At 42.8% G+C, this 25526-nt stretch overlaps 1 protein-coding gene and 1 long non-coding RNA gene across 8 annotated transcripts in view; one reads left to right on the top strand and one right to left on the bottom strand.

Annotated features, from left to right (window-relative positions):
- LOC118244027 (SAM and SH3 domain-containing protein 1-like) overlaps positions 1-25526 on the top strand; it is a 562909-nt gene that overhangs the window by 387103 nt on the left and 150280 nt on the right. The gene's annotated exons all lie outside the window — the stretch shown is intronic.
- On the bottom strand, positions 2528-5215 carry LOC118244028 (uncharacterized). Its single transcript, XR_004777431.2, has 3 exons — positions 4637-5215; positions 4306-4440; positions 2528-3292 (listed from the first exon to the last, which is right to left on the bottom strand). It is a non-coding gene; the product is annotated as an uncharacterized LOC118244028 (long non-coding RNA).

Raw genomic sequence — 25526 nt, 5'->3', positions numbered from 1 at the left:
AGAGCCTGGTACTCTACTTGTATGCTGTTTCTGCTAATGATGCATAGTTAAGCCCAGAGCAATAGTGTAATGAGGCAAATCCAATAGAGTTCATTTGCGGGGCCTGCGAACATCTTTAACAGACTTTGCATTTAATGAGAATATGGTATTGATTAAATTAGATCTACAATGGCATAAGCAATAGCGCTGAATTTCCAAAGTGTGCTCTGATTGAATTACTATTTCAGATTTAGGCTCTAGGGTTAGAAATGGGGTGAATGCATACCCATAAATAGTGTTTTCCTGGCATCATTACTAATTAGTATAATTATATCCCAATGTCATTTGCTTAATTTATGAGTTGGCAGCATGGCTGAAAGTAGGATTTTTTTTCTTGCCTTTTCTGTTTAGAATTTGGTTATTAGGATGAGGTCGTTAGTTTACAATTAAGTCACTTTATTTCCTCTAGCACTAATATTAATGGAACACTTCATCATTGAAACCCATATCTTGCTTCTCTGGTAAATGGAGAAAGGAACTCCTATGGGTTTTAGCTTCCCACTCCATCATTAAAGCTGCAGGAGGAATTTCTTATATGTGTTATACGAGACAATGAGGCAATTTCTTATGAAGTCATTTCTGTGCATGCATTCCCACCTCCATGCCCCCAGTGGGCTCCTTGGGTCTTCCCCCCATTCCTCTGCCAGCACAGTCTGTCAGTTCAGATGTGGAAGAAGGCTTTGCTTTGTACAGGAAAAAATGCGAAAATCGGCTTTAACTGCAAAGTTTTAAAAACCCAGATCAGCCCTAAGCATTCAGTTCTAGGGTATGTGCTTGGCAGTGCTTGACATCAGCTTCCTCTGATGACAGCCTGTCTCCTCGATGCAGAAGGGCAGCAAGAGAGGTGTCCTGTGCTTTAGACCACTCTGTGCTACCAGTGTGCAACGTAAATGAAATCCTATTGTTACCACAGTGTAATGCTAAAATAAAATAAAATAAAATAAAGGAACAAAAAGGTAGGAGAGATTCCTTTTTTCCCACCTGTATAAAAAAAAAAAAAAAAAAAAAAAAAAAAAAAAAAAAGAAGGCTCGGGGCTTTTTATTGAATGTACACAGCATGATCTGTTTGAACTATCCAGCTCGCTGTGTTTGTAGTGTTCCCCTCTAGTGGCAGGCGTGCAGAAAAGAGGAGAGCAGCTGCCTGCCGCAGGAGCTGCTGGGGAGCAGAGCAAGGTCTTCACTTATGGAACCAAGCAGCAAAAGTTCGTGTCACATTTTAGGATGCAAATTCATAAGGAATTGGCCTTGCTTTTTAAATACTGTATTTTCCAGTCATATTCTTTTGTAGTTTTTCTTTTTTTTTTTTTAACCTGCAACTAAATGACCTACAGCTACAAACTACTGCCATAAAGCACGTGTTTCCCTTTTATGGCCCCCTTTGCCAGTAGTATCTGCTCAGAGCACAAGGCATCCTGTTACCATAAAACATTATTTTAATTCCAATTCAGTAGTTGACTTTTGAATTCTAAGTCATTCTAGATCTGCTTTAAAATAATCCCAAATCTAAGAGAATGTGTGGTATGGATTTTAATAGTATAGCTGTGTTTCACGTGCACACAGTGATGCATGTCCCTGCATATAAACTATAAGCCTGAAACTTCTGACTGGGCATCTCGAATTCATTGAAAAATCCCCTCTGTTCGCTTTCTAATTGAGGTCTCGGGTGGTTGCTTTGCATCAGCGACCGTGTGAGGATGTGTCAGAGCGGTGCCTCTGCCAAGGCTGGCCTCCTTCCACCCTCTATGTTTGCCCGTCAGCCTCCAGAGACTGCTGCACTTTGAAGAGCTCTTCCCCTGGGCAGGAAGATTAACCCTGATCCCAGTTTGGGGGAAGACAGAAGGGCTGTAGCTGAGCAGCTGGCAGGGCTGTGAAAGCTGCTAAGTGGAGAGCTGGGGGTATCGCCTGAGTGTGGACGTCTTGTCCTGGCAGTCCCTCGTCCTCCCCACATTCCAGCCTCCTGCATTCATCTCAGATGTCTTCCAGGAGCCTTCCCAGGAGAAACAGCTGCCTCATGCTTAAGAGAAAGAAATACTGAAAACTCATGAGGTTTTAAATCTGGGGGACTGATGCAATTTCACTCCTTTGGCAATGCAAACAGCATTTAACTCATCTCTTGCCACAGTCAGGGGCTGAAGAATTACCCTAAAACTTTTTATTGGCTTGAGTGAAGCGTGGTAGCATGTGGGATCTTGATGTGCTTGAGGGTGGGCAGATTGCTGGTATTAAGCCACATAGCCTAACAGTATTCGATAAGCTTTGTTAAGGAGGAGCTGGAAGTGATGTGATGCTGGCACATGGGCTCAGATTTTCAAGTCTGAGGTACCATAAGCTTGTTCACCTAAAGGTGACTATTTAGTAGGATTGCTGGAAGCACCCCCTGATAGGACAATAGATAGATCATTTAGCAACTTACATTTGTTTGTCCCTTTGAGGCCCTTAATAACTATAAAAATAAGAAGTGGGAGGACTTTCTCCCCTGCAATGGCCAAAGTCCTTACTATAATGCCTTTGGAAGGGACAGTCAAAAATTAGTCTGGTATAGGGCCGACTCTGAGCGATTACTCATGGAGAGAAGCAGCAGCCTTATGGGAGCCTGGCAGAGAAGCTGAGGTCTGAATGTCCACACGCACGCACATGTTCATGCATGCATTTATGCAAACAGGCAACTTCTGTGTTGGGCCTGTAGCAGATTAATGTTAATCGTGAAATACAACGTTGGGTAGGTATTTTGCATCAGAGACATACTCTGCCATTCCTATAAGAGTATGGTTCAGCTTGTGGTAATGCTTGCAGTGCTTTCAGTCCAGTGCAGCTCTTTTGTGTCAGTGGCTCTAGCATAGATTTTCCCAGAATGTAAAGGGGAGCAGGTACTTGAAAGTAGGGTGCTTAAGACATGGAAGAAAAATTAATTGCTGTGCTATATTCAGTAATTTTTCTAGATAAAGAGAAGGAGGAAGAGATGACTGATAGTTCCTAGAAAAAGAAACAGCAATTCTTCATTAAAATAAAAATAGGAGCCAAAGTTCTTTTAACTAAATGCATATGAAGCTCTTTTTCTTTTATTCATTTCTCTCAACTTGCTTGTTTCACACATTTGACAGCATTTTGAAGATAGCTCTGTTTGTTGTATCTCCTACCACATCATTTAATCAGTTTTCAGTGTTGTGCCCAGGTCGCTGCTGTCAAGTATTTGCAGGAGTGCCAGCTGCTTGCTTGGCACTGTCTAAGCACTTGAGGATGGCAGCTTGGACAACTGGTAAGAGAAAAGGAAATAATAGCACAGCTTAAAATCAATATATTTTAATAAACAGCATGTCACAAGTGGATCTCCTGGGTTCAGGTAAAACAAGGCTTCTGGAAAAAAATTCAAGAGAAGGGGTCATGTGGGGCAAAAGACAAGGAAACTCTGGAAACCTGTAGGCAGGAGAGCTGGGGAGAACTGGAGGAAAGGAAGGATTAGAAGGTAAGATAAAACTTAACAAGCAGAAGATAAATTAAAAAGCCCCAGAATTACATTGAGCTGGGAAGGTGCTGACATCTGTTATGATTTTGGAGGGAAGCCAGTGGTGAAACTAAGAAAGGGTTGGGGGAGAGGAAGGAAAAGAGGTGATCAAACTTCCAGGCAAGGAACGTGTGTTTGTTTGGCAGCGCTTTGATTTGTGTGCCTTTGTGCATATGGGACGCCAGAAAGGAGGAGTGGAGGCTGCAGTAATCAAGATGGGATACAAGCGAGAGATGGAACAAAGGATTGCACTCTAAGAATGGAGATGAAAGGGTGGATTTTGAAGATGTTGAAGACATAAGTGTCATGATTTGGAAGTGGTTTGGTATGGCTAAGGGGGAAAGAGTCAAACACAAACCCCCAATGTGGGCCATAGTGACAGAAAGGGGAGCGGTATTGTCAACAGCACTAGAAGAGTTTTGTGAGGAAAGGTATATTTGTGTTGGCAGTAATCCCTCAGAAATGACAAGGAATTAGAGATTTTCTTGGATAGCTAATTCATACTTGAACGGTGATTTTTTTCATGGACGTAGTACAGTATTAACTCCCAGCAGCTGAAACATTTGAGAGCTAATTTAAATAGCTTTTCCATAAATCTATACAAGCCTTATGTTTCATGACATAACTTGGTTGAAATGGTTGTCAGTTTTTGGACTATATAGGGGTAGGATAAATAAATGTATTTTAAAGGGAAAATGTAATTGGAAGATCCCAGCAATTGGCAAGGAAATGTAAGGCAAAACATTAGTACCTTAAGTACATACTTTATGTGTGGATATGCACGTGCTCCCTCTTTGGGTGGCTTGATTTCACAATAGCTGTATCTCTTGAATTTCCACAGATTTCAATCTTTCTTTCTATCTGTCTTGCTTTTTCTTTTTTTTTTTTTTTCCTCCCCACTGGCACAAAATAAAAGTAGAAAGCAGAAACATAATTAGTTTAAATTTTGTGAGTAGTTCTTACACAATTAAAAAAAAAAAAAAACCACCAAAACCAAAGGTATCTTGTCAGGGCTGAATCATTCTATCTATACCAAAGAAACAAAACAAAGGTAGTATCAACTTGGAGCTAATCAAATAGGATGGGTATTATTACCTGTAATTCCTTCCCGGTTGGTTCCCATGGTTCTCAGGATGAAGCTGTCTTTCAGCCACTATTGCTGTATCTACATATAGCTGTTTATTCCAAGAAGCTTTGCAGTAAGATGTAAGTTTTCAGTTTTAGTCTACACAGCTGAAAGTCATTGCTGTTTCCTTCACTGGCAACAAGGTTTAATTTCCCTGGCAGCTGTCAGGTCCAGGGCAACTGGGAGAAGCAACCTCATAATGAACTGTTACGGGATGTCCAGCTGGGAGCCTTGCAGTGGTTTGAGAGTCTTCCACCAATGCCATGGCAGCACCATGACTCCATTGGTAGACAGCACGGAAAGCAGGAGATACCAATACTATCATGGCATTCACAAAAGTAAAAAATCAGTGAATTTTGCATTCCTCGTCCTCTCTGTGCCTCTTCTTTTGCCTTCCTCTACTGGATAAGTGGTGTGGTGCTCACTACCAATGCCAACCTGGCTTTTCCTTCTGGGGAGGTGAGGGCAGACGGGGGCAGCCACACTTCTGTTCCGTTCCCCCTGTCCCGGAACTCCCGTTTCTGTTCCCAGTAAAAAACGCGGAGCACATTTCAGTCAGTGAGGTTGGTGGGACCAGGGTGAGGATCCTAAGGAGCTGGGAGGGAGTGAAAGAGGAGGCTCCAGCACCATTTTGTGTTTCAGGCTCCACGCAGAATGAAGTCCCTCAGGGGACACACCCGGGCTCCCAACGAAAGCACATCGTTTAAGAAGCAGAGGAGTTAGCACAGAAAAGAGATTCCTATTGCCATTGGTTTACTCATAGGAACCAGTCTACTGTGTGACACCTCAGATCTAAATTCTTGAGCAGTGTGGTGTCTTTTGTCTTCTTTTAACATACAGATGAATGTACTGTTTCTTTTCAGTGTCTTGGTGGAAAATAAAGTTGAGTTTAAAAGGCTGAAATGTATTTATAAAACTAATGCTTCCTCCAACTGGGAGTTGGAGCAATTCCTGTCCTGTAGATCCTTGTTAACTACTCAAGGACAGCTGTGGCTGGTTTGTGATAAGAGAGGATTATTCATGCAATCTGTCTGGAATACAGATTGCATCCTTTATTTTTAAGCCATTAGAGGAAGACATGCATATGAGAGGTGGAAGGAAATAAAAATGTAAAAGTTCTAGGAAAATCAGCCCAGGTCCTGCCCTTCCCTCAACAAATGTTTCCTTGTGCAACATCAAAATTTTTCTTTCCTTGTCATTACTGTGTGTTATCATCAACTTACAGCATTCATTATTATTATTGAAGAAGACTGAGCAGGAAACCCCCCATTTCCAAACCAAGCATTGTTTCTAATCCAAGCAATCAGGGTATTTGATTTCTTTTAAGGAAATCAGTCTAATTTCCTGCTAAGCCTTCTATTATAATGGATGGGAGGGAGCTGTAACTACTGCTGATAGTGTTACTTTAAAGTGTTTGTCTGCTTTTGCTGTACATACAGTTTCACGTTGCCAGGTTTGTATGTGTATAATGATTTGGGAAAAGGAGCTTCAGAAAGTTTTGATGACTTCCCTGCTGAACCAGCATGTGCTGTAGCACCCCTTGCTGACCACCTCCTGGGCCATGGTGCAGGGTTTGTGGCAGACAAAAAAAAAGACCAGAGAGCAAAGAGAAATGGCAAATGCAGAGAAGCGCCACATCTGAAGTCACCACTTCATCCCAGGTTGGCAGTTGCTCTGACTGCGATGGCCAAACATTCCCTTTGTAGCAATTACTCGCAGAATAATTCTCCTCTAGGACATAATTGGGTCGCTTGCAGTTGGTTTTGCGATCTGTCTGTTTTGAAGTCTTGCTTGAAATGTATAAATGGGTCACGAGGATTTAAGTCCTGTGGGGAGCTATTTTCAGGGTTAGATCAAGATCTGTGAGCACATATTCACAGAGGCAGGGCTTAAGGCATGTAGCCCTGCGCACATAGACTGCCTGCTGTCAGGGGGAGGGCTGTGCATACTGGGACAGATTGACTTCTTTCCACTTGGATGGTAACAAGAATACAGGAGCATGCTAGGGCAGCCAGGATAAATTGAAATGAGATTACTCTATACGTGCTGCTGGGAAATGCAGAACGAGCATCTCCATTCATCTAACGTTTCTCCACTTAGGCATTCAACTAAGGAGGAATGAGGGACTGCAGCTTTACTCCCACTAAAAATAAAACAGCCCTCGCCCTCATCTCCCTTGTTTGAAAACAGTGCTCCGTGGTAGTATTGCTTCTGCTTGGCTGGAGCAATAGCTCCCCATCTTTTTTCCTTCTAGTTTAAGTATTGCTCACCTAAGTGCAGATTTGCTTATCGCGATCATCTAATCCCTTACAAGAACAAGACTGGTATTTTTTTAAGGAAAAAAAATTACCTGAAGTGGTTCTAGTTCAAAGCTCAAATCACTGAACTCATTGATTTCTTCTCTTGCTGTCTCTCTGAATTCATTTGTTCGATCATCTCCAAACGTTGTGTTGGGGGATATTTGGGAACCAGAGCTTACTTTGCACCTGCAGTATCCAGGACCAGAGCTGAATGATCGGGTCACTTCTTGACCACTACCTCTGCCTCCACGTACCTCCCTCTACCATTAGCTGTTGCACTGCAGTCCGTGCTCTGCTCCGACTGCCTCTGTGGTTCAGCTCTGTGTCGTGTTCTCATTGCAGTGACTCAACTTCCAACACAGGCCTAGAGCACGGATTTTAATGCCCGAGAATCACTGGTATCACCTGCACAGTACAGTGCCAGGGATTTCAGCATTGAGCTCATTCAACCTATCAGTTATGTTGGACTGATATTAGGACTCCCAGATACAGTCTGGTGAACAGGGTTCATTTTTGTCTGTCCCTTAAGTTATGGAGGGACAGTTGTGAAAGCAGAAATAGCTTGACTTCAGCATTTTGTTTGCAATGGTTAGTCAAATCCAAAGTGGATTTGGCTAGTAGGGAGGCTAGGGGGAAGGCAGCACATTCATCATCATTTGTGCAGAATCCGTCAAGAATTACATTTAAGATGCGATAGTGGCTTCCTTGGCCAGCTCTGTCTCTTTCATACATGCATGCACACACATATATGGATGTGCACACCCCCTTCAGTCTTTGATATAAAAGAATTTGTGATGCTTGCTTCGCTCTATGTACATGTCCATCCTTCCAGGTATCACATATGCTTCTGGGGAGCAAAGCAACATTACAGTGCCAGCTGAGATCTGTGAACAGTTGTCCTCCTCTGCTAAAGCAAACATAGTCTATATTCTGATGAGATGCCATTTCTCATTTACATCACCCTTCTTACAGTACTGCTTCCCTCAGTCTGGGGTCTTAGGAGGACAGATGAAGAAGGATGACTTCAGCAGAGGTTATGGCTCATTTCAAATTGGCTTCCAAATGCCCAGGTGTTATCTGAATAGAAATGTAATCCATTCTAGTATCCATGTCTGGCAGTATAGACCCATTACTTGGGATGTGCCTGAAAAATGTGTCTATTTACTATAAAAATGAGAGATGCTAAAAAAAATAGGAATATGACATCCTTGTGTGATTTGTGTAGCAAAGTAAGTGAACATAAGCACTAATGAGCAAAGTGTGAAGTATGGCTTGGAAAGCATGCAAATCCAATGATAAGTATGTCAGATTTCAGACAAGACAAAGAAGACAAACCACAGCTGAGAGAGAGTTTTCCCTCAAGCCAGTATTGTTGCTGCGCTTGGTGAAGGGGAGGAACTGCTCTGAAAAGCTGAAGCAGTCCAAACCCAAATGCACATATTTAAAGTTCAAAGACTACCACAAGCCAAACTGGGATTTTGTTGTTGCTGTTGCTTTTGCAGTGATCTACCTGCAGACCAGGGGTAAATCCTTCTCGCATGCCTAACAGTTGCCCCCTCTCTCACTGGCGATGCCATGGAGAAGCAGAAGGCTGTGCCTGGGTTCACTGAGCTGGAACAGCCTATTGATATAAACAGACCTGGGACCTGCTGAAAGAGATGCGTGCTTGGCAGTAACACCACCTTGAGTTCAGACTGGATGTACATCTGTGCCTCATTGATAATGTAATAACCTTCATTACGTTTTTGGCTGAGAGCACCTGTGCACAGCCCGAGATGTCAGCCCAGGGCAACCATTTTGATTGAGGTGATATTAACAGCTCTCATTAAAACTGATGACTATAGCAGTGCCCAATCGCACTGCTGTACTGAAGCGTCTGTCAGCATTTCTATTATAAAACTATTTTGGGGAGTTAATAACTCAGCCATAAAAGTTTGCCTACCTCTGAGCAGCAACTCGAATACAAAATATCTGACTGGGATCTCATCAAAGCAACATTACTATTACAGGTCTAACTTCTACTTTTTCTGAGGCTTTGTTAACAGTGCAATGACATTCATCTGGCAATCGTAAAATGCCAAGGAAGTCATTTGTGTCTTCCGAGGTCACAATGGGAGAGTTGGAAATGCCTGAAAAGTCTTAGGAGTCCATCGGAGGACACATCATCCATCTGCCCTCTGAGCAACTGAAATGGCTATTAACCTTTAAAATTGGTCATTGTTCTAAAATATAGTAGCATGATTACCTTGTTTGTAATCAAACTTTGGCTTTTTCAATTGAATTTTGTCTTGCAGGACGGGGTGTACAGTATTGTTTTCTGTCTGGGTAATAATTGTCCCAGTAATAATTGAGGAAAAGTTATTTGAGATAAAATATTCCTGGTTAACTTTCTGCAGGCAGAAGTGTTTGCTTCATAGTAAGAGTATCACCTTCATATTATTTTTACATACTTTTGAGGATCGGTTTAAATAATTTCTAAAACTTAGGCATTCTGATTTTGAAATACAGATTTTCTGATGAATTATTCCTGAATCTTTTTTCATTTTAAATATATTTGCCGCTGTGGATGGATCCTAAAAGATGCTTAGATTCATTTAAACACATAAAGGTAATGCATAAATACAGACCCTGAAGATGTCAGCCTTCCCTTCTTAATTTTGCTGGCAAGTAACATTAATGTGTTTGAAGGGTTTAAATCACAATATTTATTTACACAATTCCTTACAGACACGAAATGACCAGCTAAATCAGTGGGACTGCAAGACTGCAAATACATGTCACCAAAGAAGAATGTGGATAAACAGCAATTATGACACAGATCTGACAAGTAAAAAAAATCCAGCTGAGCTCTAGAAGTTTATATTTTGGCATCTGGATGTTTGCCAATGCCGCTGCTTCATACTTGACACCTTACATGGACAGGGTGTACTTTTAAGGGTATTCTTAGACAATTATGTTCATCTTGGCTAGCCAGTGTCCCCACAGGGAAAGGAGGGGGTGGGAGAGAGAGCGAGCAAATAATGGGAACATTAATGATGTCTCTTATTAGTCATAAATTATAGAATCACATAATAATTTAAGTTGAAAGGGATTTATGGCAACAGTATAGTCCCAACCGCCTGCTTGAAGGAGGGCTAACTTCAGCTGCAGATCAGGTCCTGTCAAAATTTGACTATCTCCAGGGATGCTGATGCAACTGACTCCCCAGGCACCCCTCCCACTGCTGAACCATGCTTGCTGTGAAGTGTCTTGTCCTTGTATCTAATCGGAATTTCCTTTGTTGCAGGTTTTGACTGTTGGCTCTTGGCCTGTTGTCATGCGTCCATGAGGGGAGTTTGGTTCTGTCTTCTCTGAGACACTGCTTTTGGTAGTTGAAGGCTGTGGTTAGGTTGCCCTTCTGCTGTCTCTTCTCCAAGCAAACGTGACAGTATTTGGCTTGGGTCCAGCCCCACAGCTCTTTGGCCCCTGGGGTGTTTCTCTCCACTTTATCTGTATTTCTCTTGTGCTGGGGTCCAAGGTGGCCACAGAGCTTTGGATGTGGCTTCAGATGCTGAAGAAAGAGAACAACCAACTCCCTAGGCCTGCTGGTTGTTCCCTAGCTCACACAACATGGTATAGGGTTATTTCTGTCACAACTCCACATCCAGCAGGAACCCCTGGTGCTTTTCTGCCAGGCTGCTCGCTGGCTGGTCAGGCCTAGGCCCCATTGGTGCGTTCTTTGGCCTCTCGGTATGTTGATAGATCATTTTTTACTTTTCTGGTTTTTGTTCTTTAAAAAAATGAAACATTCTGAAATTTCCACATATTTCTGTTTAAGCAGGAGTGGATTGGTATGGAACAGGTATGGAGTTAATGCAACCAGTGTGAGACGATAGCCTTGTTACCTACGTCATATTCATCGTTCAGCACATATATGTATAAAGTTTCATCATACATATGACTTATCTTTTATACAGATGAGTAAAACATGCTAAGCATTCCTTCCATATCTGTTATCTGAAGCACAGCACAGGGGTATGCTAATTAAGCATTCGTCCAAATCCTTCAGCAAGGTGGGGGGCGGGGGGGGGGGGAGACATTACAAACAACGTGCAGGGGATGGGAAAACTGAGACACAACATGCAGTTTTCTACATAGGACCCCTGAGTCATTACGTGAGCCAAAAGGAAAACTGTGTTCCTTATCCCTTGCAATGTCACTATCTCCGTTACCAAAGCTATGCTATGTGTGTATTGTAAATATATTTACACTTTTTGTAAAAATGGTTTTGAAGATGGTTTGAGGAATGCATGAGTATTTTGAATACTCAAGTTATGAGTTAACCAAATGGTTCCTATTTCTGGCTGAAGGAAAAAAAAAAAAAATGTTTTAGGGCAGGATATATCTATAAATTGCCAGAAAATGTTTTCCATTTCCATGAATGGAAGTAGGGCTTGGCTCTCAGTGTCAGAATGGCTACAATTTACAGAAACAAAAAGACCTCAAAAGTCAAAAAAATCCAGCAATAAAATGAGCAGTAAAGTTAAAGACTTTGAGAAAGCGGCTGTGATTTGAGGAATGGGGTCCTCAGGATGCAAAGGCAGGTGCTTAAATCTTTGCTTTCTTAAGGGATTGATCTAAGTGATGCCTTCGTGATCAATCCTTCTCAGAGTGAGTAGGCTATGCCCAGTGTATCGAGTGTTTTAGATTAATTCACATGGGCCCTACCAGCCAAACCAGAGAGGTGGGAAAGCAGCTCAGCTGCTTGGCACTCCCCCGTGACTGAACTCGGCCAACAAGATGTTCGTGATGGCAGCAGATGTTCCTGCCTTTGTTTTGTGCCAAAGTTTGCCTTATGGACTAGTTCATGGGCCATTCCTCCCAGCTGCAAATTCCAGCGCAGGCAAAAACTTTTCAAAACAGCAAAACTGGATGCTGGGCCGTCAGGACCTGGCAATAGCCAGTGTTTTTGTAAAGGTAAATGACAGAATCATAGCAATCTGCAATGTAACAGTGCATATATCACAACTGCATTCTTTTCCAGTCTTTGGCCCTGTGCTGCTCTCTTCTGTTTCAGTGCATAAGCAGTGAGGTTTCTGTGGCAGGACCACATTAAAATTGGCACTTTGCAAAATCTACTTCTCTGACATTTGTGGCTGCGGAAGTTTGGGGACGAGGCTCCTCAAGGTGACGATCCAGTCCTTTGGAACAAATGATAGTGTGGGTTTGCACAGACAAATAATAAATAAGAGATTTTATTCATATTTCTTTTATTCAGAGAAATCCCGGTTTCACTAGTGAAGACCTTCACAAATAGCACATTTAAGACTATAGCCAGCTCTGGCGCAGAGGTGACTGTCTTAAGAAGGAAACAAGTTTTGTCAAATGCATTAATGGGGTATAGGGTGCAAATACAGACTCTTTCTGGAAGCTCTGCACCCTCTTTGAGCCTCTGGTAAGGGAGTGTGTCTTGTGTGTCTTACAGCCATATGGTGAGTGTGTATACAGCCTGCTCCTGCGTTCGCTGCACCCAAAGAGATGTGGCTTGGCTTTGGGGCTGACACCTGCACTCCAGAGGGCTTCAGAAGTCATGGTCTTAAGGAAAGAGATCAGAATTCTTTTCAGGTTGTTTTTGATGTTGTTGCTGCTGTTTTGTTTTGTAATGAGAAAAAGACCTGGGTGGCACATTGCTCATGATTTCAGGAGAAATATGTTACATTTTCAATTACTTATGTAATCTTGCTCTAATAAATATATTCATTATTCTATTTTTAGGCATAGAAAGTCAGTTTCATGCCTAGTTTTGTTGGTTGTTTGGTGGTTTGGTTTTTTTTCATATTAAAGAAAGAGAAATGGACCCATTTTCAATATTCCTTTTTGTGTGGTTTTGTTTAAGGCATCAGTATTTCAGTAGTTATTACTGCAAGGGCATTGTTTTATATCTAATGCTTTTCAGTTTTTCATAAATGTGAAGTTTGGCGTAATTGACTTTTATTCAAGCTAGAGAGCAACCTAAGAGCAGTTATACTGCTGAACAGGATTTCAGTGCCTTTGGAGCTCCATTCCTGATTTTGAAAACTCAAGCAGTTAGTGTTTGAATCAATTTTGAAAATGTAACGTGGGTTGCAAGACCACAGAACTGCTTCTGAGTCGTGTCGCTGTTGAACTGCACTGCAACGTTATGGCACCGTCTGGTTAGAACACATCTGAAATGTGTAGTGTGGCTGGCATCTAATGGCAGAGCTTGACATTTTGTTTATTTCTTGAGAAGATAGGTTGCAAAAACCTTTTCTTTAAAATTTGTTAGTTATGTAAGCCTTAATTTTTCCCGGTGCTTACTGACAGTTTGATGGAACCTTAAGTAAGCCTCAGGAATCAATCCCTCTGTTTTATATACCATGCTAAGAGTGATTCAAATATCCCTGTGGCTGCAAAAAATAATAATAATAATAAATAATTAAAAAAAATACCCTACATCTGTCCTGAATTGAAAACAGATCTGCTTAAGAGAACATTACATCAGCATTGCTGATATGCTAGAAATGAGTCAGTTGGGAAGTTAAATCACAGTTCATTTTCAAATAAAATATGATAGAATTGCAAGCAATTAAACTCTTCCTTGGAATAACAGAGATGTACACGATACATGCTGCATTCTTTAAAAATACCTCTCACTGTTTGTTAGAGAATAAGACAGGAATCGTGTGTTTAAAGCATGTACTGCACAGGTAGCAAGGAAATACGGGCTGCACAGTATCGGGGACTGATCGCTTCAGCCTCACCCAAGTAAGTGGTAGACGTTCAAACAGTTAAATGGTCATCGCTGCTTCCTCCTTCAGCCGAAAATATGGGTTAGCATCTCTAACCATGCAGGTGCATGGCTGGCCTTACTTAGGGATGTGTTTTAGGTTTGCTTCTACCATGCAAGAAGCTACAATGCTGTAGAATCAATGCTTTATTAGTAATTCATATCACACAGTCCTTACTCAAATTGACCTCTCTTTGGTACAAACTGAAAAATTCTTACATCATGGGCATTTTCACCCTTCTCAGGTAAGGAGGAGAACCTATTAGTATTGTTTCTTTGTAGCCATTAAAATTTAGTAACAAAATCTAGTAGCAAGGTGGGTTTTTCATAGCCCTTTTTCATTTGAAGGCATATATGTGACTGATTGAATTTTTTTTTCACCAAATAAAACCTAATTTTAGCAAATTGAAATGCAGCATGCTAATATCTGCAAATTTTAAAATTACATAAAGCACGCTTCAGTTACTATCAAAGTCTTTTGGCTTTCCTACATCTTCATTTATTTTGCTTCTCAACAGTTGGATGTACTTAAGGACCAGGTTATGGCAGAGGTGACTGAGCAAAGCACGGAGCATTTTGTTGTAGCTGGCCATCGACTATGAAGCTGCCCTTGACTTTTTTTACCTCCCTGTCCCCCTTTTAAAAAGTTACTACATAAAATTACACTGCTTTGCTATTTTAGTTCACTGCTTTGGTATTGGTATGTAAAATGAAGTCTCTTCTTGGCATCAGGGAAAACAGCGACAAAAATGAAAACCAAATCATCTAGATATAGATTGAGTTCAGAGAGCAGTCAGCATGAAGAGAGATGGGACAACTGCTCTGTTGATTGCTTTTGGACTGTCTGCTTGGGACGGGTCAAGACAGTGGGAGGCAACAGGCCCAGTTTTTAAGGAAATGAGGCTGTGAATGAAAGATTGACTCCCTGCAGGAGGTATGAGTTACTTCCAGTGACTGAAACCACATGAAGGATAGGGAGCCAAATAGCTGACAAAACTGGAAAGGATTTTTGTTGATTCATTATAACAGAAATAATGAAAGCTATGAAGATTTTGGAAAGCTGGGGTACGAGTCACTGGGAAAATTTTTTCCCCCCTTTCTTTCTTTTAGAGCTGTCAGAAAAGTGGCAGCAAAATCTGATCTAGTCAGCTACCACTTTCTCTTTTCTAAGTCCATAGATCGTAAATATTGTGATGATGTTAAGAGGATTTATGTTACATGAGATTCCCATAGCTGAAGTAACAATATATGAAGCATATTGACTAGGAGATGATATTTTCTGCAGAGGATCCAAAAATTTGTTGTGTTTTAAGAACCTGCCAGCAACCCTTAAATGATGTCAGATTCTCATGTATGCCAAAAATGACTGCAGACTGCTGTGGGACCATCTTTCCCTTACGATCAGCCAGAAACAGATTTTTTTCTTTTATGAGGCTTATTTGTATTCACCTAATACTAAAAGACAAAAAAGTTTATTGGTAGAATTAACAAATTACCGGTACCTCATACCATTTGAGTAATGGATCATTGGGAGCCACATAAGGATGTAGATTAGTAGATAACTCTTCCATCTTTGAAAATTCATATCATTCCAGAACAAAAGGAATGGAAATGTGTATTATATGGTTCTATTTGTTGTGCTGTTGAATTCACTTTTGATCAAAGTTAAGAGGCTATTCCTTGTCTTTGACTCATTGGCATTGCTGCTGACAATGTCAGTGTGGCAGAGGAGCACGAAGAATAGAGAGATAGCACTATCTGGGAGAGGGATGTGCTGTTTGCACTCAGGTAACTCTTTCTGCATTACCTATGTAAAAGGAAGAAAATTGTTACTTGAATGTTCTACCACTGCACAAGCTGGATTTAAGAAAATCTACTGCATAATTATTAGTAGTATAAGCTTGTGTGTATGCCGTTACTGAAGAAATGATAACGTTTTTGAGAGGAAAAAATGAACTAATCTCTCTACAGTTATTTTTGTTTGCTTGCTTTCTCCCTAGAGGTTTGTGTGTGTGTAACTTTGCGTAGTATTTGCAGAATTTTACTTAAAATATTTGCAAAATCCCCCAGATTTCAGTTACTTCTGGCCTTGCAGGCTTTGCAAGTTGTCATCAGGCAAGTTCTGTTCTGTAGTCAGAGAGCAGGAGAACTGCTAGTCAGCAGACTAATAGCCAAAAGTGCAAGTCTTATTTTACTAAATTATTCAGGTATGATTTCTTGGCATGCAATATGTTCTCGTTAAAGGACCGAATGAAGGTTCCATATAGATAACCTGAGGAAGAAAGAATGATGCAGCTATGCAGGTGCTGTGCTGTCACATGAGCCAGTTTTACTGGGCATCCTTAATGACAGGGAAGGGGACTGTCCCCGTAGCTTCTCCCTGAGAAATCTACGTTTGTCATCTATCAGATTAGATAATTCAGCTTTTGTGTAGAAAAATACATCAACATTTACAGACTTTGTAGTGGTACTCAGCTGTCTGCTCTGACCGTGCCCGGAGCGCCATGGTGGGCTGCCTGTTGCAAACCGTGAGGTACCACCCGTGGATGCTACCAACAGACGTGCTCAGAAGCAGCATCACACCACATATGCCAGTGACTGCTTTATTTATTTCCCCTTCCAACATAACTGCATCACGTCTTGCAAGAGGTGGCATTTAAGTATGAGCTTAATTTTAATCACATAAATAGCTGAATTGAGATGACTTGCATTTTTATTCTTAAATACATGTATAATTGGCCTGTTGGCTGACACCACAGCACTTTCCAGCATCCTGTTAGATCAAGCCCTTGTTTTACTACTTGGCAGAATGAAGTAACATAAACCATGTACGGGTTTGTCTACGTTACGCTTGTGACCATATCAGGACATCCAGCTACAAGACTACTGGTTTTGCCCACCATGATGAACTTTTCTTCCTTATTTGGTTGGTTGGCTGGGTGAAGGAATTCTTGTTTCACGCATGTTGAACCACCATTACAGTGGCTGAGGAGTCTCCTCGATGTTTAATTCTCAACGATGGGGTTCTTTCCACAGCCAAAAGTAACATTGCCAGTGCTAATGACATACCCTCGCTCAACTTTTTTAAAGATTAATAGTTAACAAGGAGTAGCCTTGCAGTCTTGACTGGGGAACGTAAGATGAAAGAATAAGGATAATAAAAGCCAGATCATGACTAGTTACTAACCACATCACCAGAAGTTTTCCATATAATGTGTATCTCTGCATATCCATATCTTGAAAGCTGATCTGACTTTCAGATTTTTTTTTTCTGAAAAACAAAGTTCCTCATTTTCAATGGGCAATATTTATTGTATATTTAAGCTATATGGTCCATATGTTTATTTTGTTCCTCTTCAGCAACAGCCATTTTTTATTTTTTTTATTGTTTTTGAAAGATTTCTACCATCTCAATATTTCTAAAGGGAAATGGGTGATGTGTATTAACTAATATTGTTGTTTTTATTAGTAGCCAGCCATAAGAAATTATTTGCAAACAGGTTAGATTCTTAGAAGCAATAAATTAGTTTTCTGGTTTTTTTTTGTCATTTATTCAGTTACAGTCCAAATGACATAAAGGATAAATGAGTATCACGTACTCAGTTGTAAATTAAACACACTATTGTATTCTGTAATGCTTTAAGAGACTTGTATTTTAAAAGTCTGCTTGCTTAGGAATACACCTACTTTTTAAAGTTCAGAATGTATGTTAGCTGGGGCATGCACACAGCAGTCATAAATTACATTATTCTTTCCTTTACCATTATTGAGAGCATCATCAGAATTGCTGCTTTGTCAAAACCAAAAATTCTCCGGTCTGCAAAACATGTAATCATTTTCAGACTATCAAACCAAAGGGGATTTTAAATTTGAGAGCTTTCAAATGAGTGAGTAGTGACATTTTAAGTGTATGACAGAAAGAGAGATGATAAAGCGCTGTCTAAACAGAAGGCACCAAAAGGAGACACCGTGGTTGCCTTTTCACAGCCTCTGGAGCTCCCTCCTCCACTCAGGAGGTTCAGCAGCAGCACTAACAGCCCCAAGACTGCTTCAGCTAATTCTCTGATTTCCTAAGGGTAAATTTCAACCTGAACTAGCCTGTTTGAAAACATCCAATTTATCTAAGTAGTCTGTAACCTCTTCTTTTTCCTAATCTGACCTGAATTCTCACTCCTTTGTCACTCATCTTAATTGTTAGACACCTGATAACAGTTAACGTTGTTAGTGACACAGAAACAAAAACCTTTAAATGCTTTAGCAGTCTCTGTAGCGCCTATTTGCTTTACATTCCTGTTCAACTGTGGATCAAAGCATTTCCTGGTCCCTACAGTTAATCTACTGTACTTTCTTGTTAGGCATACAAACACAGGAAATGTACAGCCAGGGTTGCACTTTAATTCAGTCATAAGATATGTAAGTACAGGGAAGATATTTGCTCAGTCTTAAGCCAGTAATCGTTCCATACAGTAATTTACGTTTTGACTGATCTTCAAGAATGCGTCTCAGAATCTTATTAAAAAGAAAAAATGCAGCCTTCCAGTTTTGCCCAGTATACATGATTATTTACTGTACTTCACGTGCCAAAGTTCATCTGACAAAAGAAGTTTTAAAAAGATATTCTGCAAAGAATCAAAAGATGTACTTTTGAAACGGTTGATAATCCCCTTTATTCCCCTTTCAAGCAGTTGTTCCTACCTGATATGCAAAAATGCAGTGGCCTACCTTGGCTAATACAGTAGTTTCCTAAGCCACTAGATCTGGCAGTCACATGAGGTTGTGCAAGCATTCAAAGCAACCCTCACTGGGGAATCACTGCCCCACACCGTCAGGAAAATATTGTTGCATGTGATTATATGAAAAGTAAAGTGTTCTTCACGCATGAGGACTTCTTTGCAAATGTTTTCCATTATCTAAACTGTTGGCCCAGATCCACTGGCAATAGCAGTAGTGGGAGTGTACAACAAGTGGTGAATATTGTTGTCTTTTTTTCATTTTATTAGATTTCTCAAGATATTTGGTATTTTTGCTAATGCTTAGTTACTGAATATAGTGATCACACAAGAAAGACAGCTTTCATTAAAATAAACAAATTGCATCAGTGGTAAAACTCAGCCCTTGCTATCACAAAGAGTTCGGAAACAGACTCTGCAGGTGCAAAACTCAGAACGGTACATCTGCCTCTTACGTATGAATTTAAGCCACTGTGGGACATTAGGGATTACAAACTACAGATTTTGGAAGCGTGACGTCTGCAGCCTATGGTACCTGTATTACATACCTTTACTCCTTGTTAGCTTCTAAGAGTGGTACATAAAAGTGCTGTGGCCAGCTTGCTGTGTCTGTGAAAAACCTCTTTTGCCCAGTTAGATTTAGCTAGGAAGTTAATGTCTTTGAGGTCAAGTCAGTTCACAGCACTAGGACCGAAACAAGACTGAAACATAAACCTGCTCAAAAACAAAGGGACAAGCAGAAGCCACTTCCTTTCCTCCGGGCCTGTACTGTCCCTCCTCGCCTCGCTGCACGGAGCTAGCTCTGCCGGGCTGGCCTCCAGCCATCATGCCAATAGTGGCGCGGCTGCGAGCGAGGCAATTGGAAAAATCCAGCCAAACTCTTCGAGAAGCGGTGTTGATGTGGAATAAAGCCATCCCCATCAGCTGGAGTGTCCCACCCGCAGCAGCAGGGTGTGAATTCCCCCAGCAGCGCTATTCCTCCCAATCCTTTCCGAACCAGTGCTCCAGGGGGCCCTGTGCTGCCAAAAGTGCCGCTGCCTCCCAGTCCCCATCTGCAAGCAGGGGCTTTTGGGCTGCTGCCAGCACTCTGGCACCATGCTCTGATTCCCTGCGTTAAATAAAGTGTCACAGGGATAGCTACGTCCTGCCCAAGCCCTGCCTGCTTCCAAGCGGTGGCAGCTCTTTTTTAGGTTTGTGCTGATAGGGGCTGGCGTAATGCTGCTCTGGCGGAGAAGCAGTGGCTGCGTCCTGCACCGGAGGGGATTCGGTTTCAGTGCTCAACACAGTGCTCTGACTTTATCATGCATAAACATCAGTTTATGGGTAAACTCCCTTAGAACTCCTTAGCTGCTACAACAGACCTCAGATTATTGTAGGAGTGATGCTTTATTTAGAGAGAAGTGAAGTATTTCATTTCTAAATAAGAAGAAAGCCAACCCATGAAGAGAAATGGATCATGTGTTTGTTGTTTACATTTTTGTGATTGTTTCTGGACTAAAAAAAATGAACAAAATGAAGTTAGAAATGACCTAGTAGATGGGCTGCAGTGCTTGTGAATTGTTTTATGTTTATTTTGTGGTAGAAGGAGGAAAACAAGTATTTACTTTGTTTTTGTGTGATCTTGTTGCTTAGTAGGTTCAAAACAGTTGCAGTGCACCTCTTGGAGGAATTCTGCCCTCAGTCCCATGGGGTGTGCATCTCTGCCGCCCTGCTCTTTTCCTCTGGCACATGCTGTGAAGGGTGAGAGCAGCTGATTCAGTTGCAAAACGTTTGCACCGTCCAACACCTCTCATTTCCTTTAAGTAAAGCGTGTTCCCGTATCACCAATCAGCGGAAATTCGGACTTCCACCTTTTCTTTCCTTTGCTTAGGTTTCAGCTGTACTTTGTCGTGTCGCCTCTGAGGCCGCGCAGGGAGGGCAGCCCATGACTGTGGCGGCTCCTGCTGCTAGGCCGGAGAAGGGGCCTCAGGCCCGCAGCCTCTCCCCGCTCGGCTGGCTCTGGAGTCACTGACAGACCCGCTCCTGATAAGGCCCTGGGCAGCTTTATGGACTTCAAAAAAATCAGCAATTTGAAATTTGAGTCAAGATGTTTTCTCTCCTCAGCAATCCCTTGCCTTTGTGTGTGTAGCACTAGGTGGCAGATAGGTTTCTGGAGTGAAGGGAGGGAAAGCAATGAGTCAGGCTTGGCTGTTATGAGCTTGTTGGTTGGTGTATTAAAATTAGTAGTAACTGTGACAGTCACGGAGCAAGCCTCAACTTCTTCAGTTTCCTGAGGATTTATATAAAATGCTTACCTAGTTTTGTGTCACTGACGGCTGGAGTTTAAAAGAAGTAAGACTGCCTGGTCTTAACAGCAGTGATCATTCCTGCCTCAAATCCTTTTAAAACCATTGGTGTGACAGACTTGGGACGCCACTTAAGGATCAGTCAGAAACTGCCGTAGTTATAATCATGGCCTGTTTCCACAGGGCACTATTACCAAGCTTATAAAAACTGTGCCCAGCTTTATTTAGCTTTACAAGGCTTCAGTTTCATTCTGGCAGAGCCGAATAAGCCTGTTTCCCCCCACACCCCTCTTGAGAAGGAGGGAAAGTTTAAAAAGGGGGCCCAGCCATCGCTAATGATTGCCCAAGCTGTGCACGCAGATCCCTGTTAAACTCCCACTCCTTCCCTCTTCCCTCTCTCCCACCTCAGGCTATGCCAACAGAGGTGTTCATGTGGCTTCCTGATCTACCAGATCACAGGAGTGATCTGGCCAAACAAATAGCCTAGAATTTGATTTCAGGTTTCTTTTCTCTGCAGCCAGGTCGGCTCATAGATACATATCACCATCCAGCTGCATAAATAGTTGGCTTTGGCGTAGCACAGGGAGAGGAGTGGGGTGGATACAGATGTCCAAAAGAGAAGCGGAGCCAGGGCTGTTTAAACTATCCTTGCCATCAGAGAGATGCTCCAAGAATCACAGTCTCAGCTGCATGAAGTTCAAGAGCACAGCTCTAGAAAACCAGCTGCTTTCGGTGCCTGCATGAAGAACCTCTAGAAAATTGGGAAGCCATCACCAACAGCTACGAGACTCACCCTCATCCATTTCTTTTATGTGGTCTGTTCTCAGTATGCCATTGCTGTGAACCACGCTGGTTAGAGTTGTTCAACCTTATATTGTTGATTGCCATCCCCAAGTAGCTTTGTGCCTCTAAACTGCACCATTAATATGTAAATAAAAGCAATAGTCAGAATGGGTGGTGCTAGTGCTGTGATCCCATGGACACTGTGCTTACGTGTCATTAAGACCAGTTCTGTGCAATACCGGCTCCAGATCAACTGGCAACATAGATGTGTCCCAGATCAGTCCCGGGCACTTGGCTACTCAATTAGCCAAAGCTTGCAAAACAGCATCTATTTCAGACTTGTGTTTATGCTGGATTTGGAGGACAGACAGTTCCTAACTGGAGTAATGCCTGCCAGAACAAAAGTTACCCTTAGAAATCCTTTAAAACAAATTAGAACCAGAAATGTAGGTTTGGACAGGTCCAGTGCATTAAGTCAAATAGCTAGATTTTTTTTTATTTTACTTTATTTGGAACAATGTGCCCTAGAACCAGATTCACCGCGTCGTGTGACAACAACCTGACACTCTGCACAGGAGCTACAAAAGGAATGAAAACAAAGAATCTCCCTAACTAAATCCAGTTGGTTAAAACCCAGCTAACAAACTCTAAACACCAGTAGCTCGTGAAGTCTAAAGTGCAGTTTTCACCACTCGTTTTTAATGCCTGAGTTGCAAAACTGTTCTGAGACAACCAAACCTGAGCAGCCAGGGCCTGGTTGTCCCTGCCTGACCAGCGGGGTTGGACCAGGTGACCTCCAGCGGTTCTTTCCAACCTCAGCCAGTCTGTGGTTCTGTGAATGTGAAATGGCAAGAGTTTCTCATATTCTTTTTGTGGTGGCCCTCTTTTAAGGAGGGGAAGATGGTTAATTTTGGTAGTCACAGCAATTGAGTAAGAGCAGCATCCCTAGATCTTAATGACTCAAGTGGGAGGTATATTTTAGAATAGAGAAAAGAAGAAGCTTTTGTACAATGAGATTTGAGCTAAGGTTTTTGAAACCACCTAGGGAGGTGGTTGCAGTCTGTGTGGACTTACTACTGAACTGCACGCCCGCCAGCTACGGAGCTGAACAGGGCATTTTGCAGAATCCTTCTGGAAGGAAAGCTGGCTACAGGGGTCTGTTGGAACACTTGGAATGATGGCAGAAACGAACAGACAAGTTTTGCAGTGCCATCCTACAGGTCACAGAAAGCAATTTGCAAACGTTGGAGAAATATCAGGGAAAAGAGAGACAACAATGTCCATCCAGATCTCAAAGCATCTGTGACAAATTACATAGCCCAGATGGTTGAAATGATTTTCACATTCATTGCACATGTAGTCCGGTTTTAGCTATCTCCAGTGCAGTCATTCTGCTGATCTATGGCGCTTATTCTCCCCTCAGTGCATGAGCATGTTTCCCATTCACATAAATAAGAGTTATGTCTTTGTATCCAGAGAGAGTGGATTTCATTTGTCTCGTGCTGTAGCAGCTTCTCACAGGCTGTTTTCCTCCCCCACTCTCCGTTTGGTTAAGCTATCCTGACCTGTGTTTTCTTTGTTTTGAACTGTTTGGACTTTTACTTTTTAGGTAATAAATGTCAGCAAACTATTGGAGAAATAAATGGCCAGAAATGAAGCCCTTCATGGGTTCAGCCATCTAAGTAATGCAATCTGAAATATGAGAGGTAGCTAGAAAGAGAGAAAAAAAAATCATGGGAGTTTGGCACTGTAGAAGTAATTTCATTTTATGTGATGATATCACCACATTTTTCCCTCTCCTTTCACTCAGTACCTATACATGAGACTCTTGGTTTGCAATATGTGGGAATATTTACTCTTATTTACAGGGCTTTTGTGTTTCTTAGCTATTTTTTGTAAATTGCTTTTAAAATCTCTGCCATAAGGTACCATTTAAGCATTGCCAATGATGACTATGGCTCTTGCTGCTTAAAAGCTTCTAAGCCATGGCCTGTGGGTTTCTTTTGTACATGAGTTTAGGTTCTTTAATGAATACGGTGCTGGTAACACTGATTGCCAAGGCACCTCGGGCTGTACAGACTGGATTCCAGAGCCCCTGATGGGTGCACGCAGATGCACTCCTCCAGGCGGTTGTCCTTGTCTTACACAGCGCTGGGGCTGGGAAGGTGGAGGTGGTGGTGTTCCCTGAACGCTGCCATGGGTGCACCAGGGCTCTCTGGGGGCTCGGAGTTAGCGGAGTCGCTTTAACCATTTGTTCTTCCTCCCGCCCAGTTCCCTTGGTTACAGACATGCTGTGATCAGGTTAGGGGCGCTCTTCTCCCAGGGAGCTGTGTCTGTTTTTCTCCCCCAGTCTTGGTTTTGGTTTTGTTTTGTTTTGAAGGGGAGGAAAGGGAGACAAGGAGAGGACACAACAAAACTTTTAATCCTGCTGCTGCTCTTATGGACCAGGTCCCCTGTCCACTCCAATTTTTGTCTCCTTTTGTATGACAAGAGCTGTCACAGGACTTTCTGATGATGCATTTCTCTTCTCTTTTTCTGTCCCTCCTCCTTGCAGTCCACAGTTTTCTCACCCACCTCACTGCCCGGTTAATCAAACCCATTGGCAAGCGGCCACCTTGCGAAAGAATGAAATAACCGGGGATGTCCAGGGGAGGCAGGGGGTGTTCTGCGGCCTAGAGCCAGTGGTGGTACGGGAAGAAGGAGCTCCAGTTCCCTCAGGTGGCTGCTGCGGCAGCCGGGGTCAGTGTAAAACACATTGGGGTTTGGGGTTTGTTTGTGCAGAAGCAAGCCACCCATCGGGGCATTCGGCCACCTCAGCTCGAGGGCAATTTGGTATAAGGCCGTGGCTGGATCTTGCTCTTCTGCATCCTCGGCAGTGGCGGAGCTCACGGCCTGCTGGGCCCTTCCCCACCACCTCAGCCCGCCAGGTTACCGGAGGCTGGAGCAGAAGCAGATTAGGGCCATTCACACCAGCAGTTTCCTTACCGCATTTGCAAGACTGATAACTTCTGGCAGGGAGGCAGTGACGCCAGCGGGCAGTAATCCTTTCCTCTGGAGAGCTGTTTGCCCTGCCGGCGTGTTTATCCCCGCAGGTGTGGCTCCCAGAAACCCTGCCTCTGCTTCTGGTTTTTGGCATGGGCAGTGGTATCCTGGACGGACAGTGCGACTTGCCCAGCTCCAGCCATCCTCCCTGGGGAGCTGCTTCAGGGCAAGGTCTTCCTTGAGAGCCACCTCTCCCCATGCTGGGGCTGCTGTCGCCCTGCGTGAGCAATGCTTGGTGCCCGAGTTCTGGCTGTGGCTGGTGGCAGCACGCACCAGTGTTCCCTCAGTGCTGCCCGGCAGCACTTGGAAGAAGGCGTTGGCTTGCAAGAACCAGCCAGACGGGGTGAGGAGACAAGAAGAGGCATGAGAATAGCTCTGTTTAACTCCAGATCCTTGCCTCCCACTGCTTCCCATAAGAGGCAGCAGGAACAGCCGCAGCGGGGCGGTGGGGAGAGCGCCCTGCCAGGTGCATGGGCAGCCTGTGCCACTGCCGCCACCGCCACTGCCACCAGCATGCCAGGCGAATGCCACCCTGGTAGCAGCACGGGACCGACAGCTGTCAGCGTGACATGCTGCATGGCGTCAAGTCCTTTTGCATGAGGGCAGTGCTACGTGCAGGCACGCCCTTAGTCCTTAGCTCCTAGCCTCACCTTCAGCTGAGTTACGGGAGCAAAGTCCTGTTCCGTTTGGGGAGTTTAAACGCGGCCGTGAATGCGTGTCAGCTTGCTTGGCCCAGGATATAGCGAGCTACTGAGGAGTGTTTACTGAGCTGTGCCCTGGCATCCTCATCCTTCCTTTGCAGCTGCTATTTACCAGACAGCATTTGTGGTGAATGTAGCTGGCAGGAAACATCGTCTAGGAATGAGCTGGATGAGTTAAAAGAAATTTTCACACTAACATTGTCACAGGCTTTTGAAAATACTTCACATGAA

The sequence above is a fragment of the Cygnus atratus genome, chromosome 3 (assembly GCF_013377495.2).
Source record: "Cygnus atratus isolate AKBS03 ecotype Queensland, Australia chromosome 3, CAtr_DNAZoo_HiC_assembly, whole genome shotgun sequence".
NCBI classification, from domain to species: Eukaryota; Metazoa; Chordata; class Aves; order Anseriformes; family Anatidae; genus Cygnus; species Cygnus atratus.
This window is presented reverse-complemented; position numbering and strand designations above follow the sequence as displayed.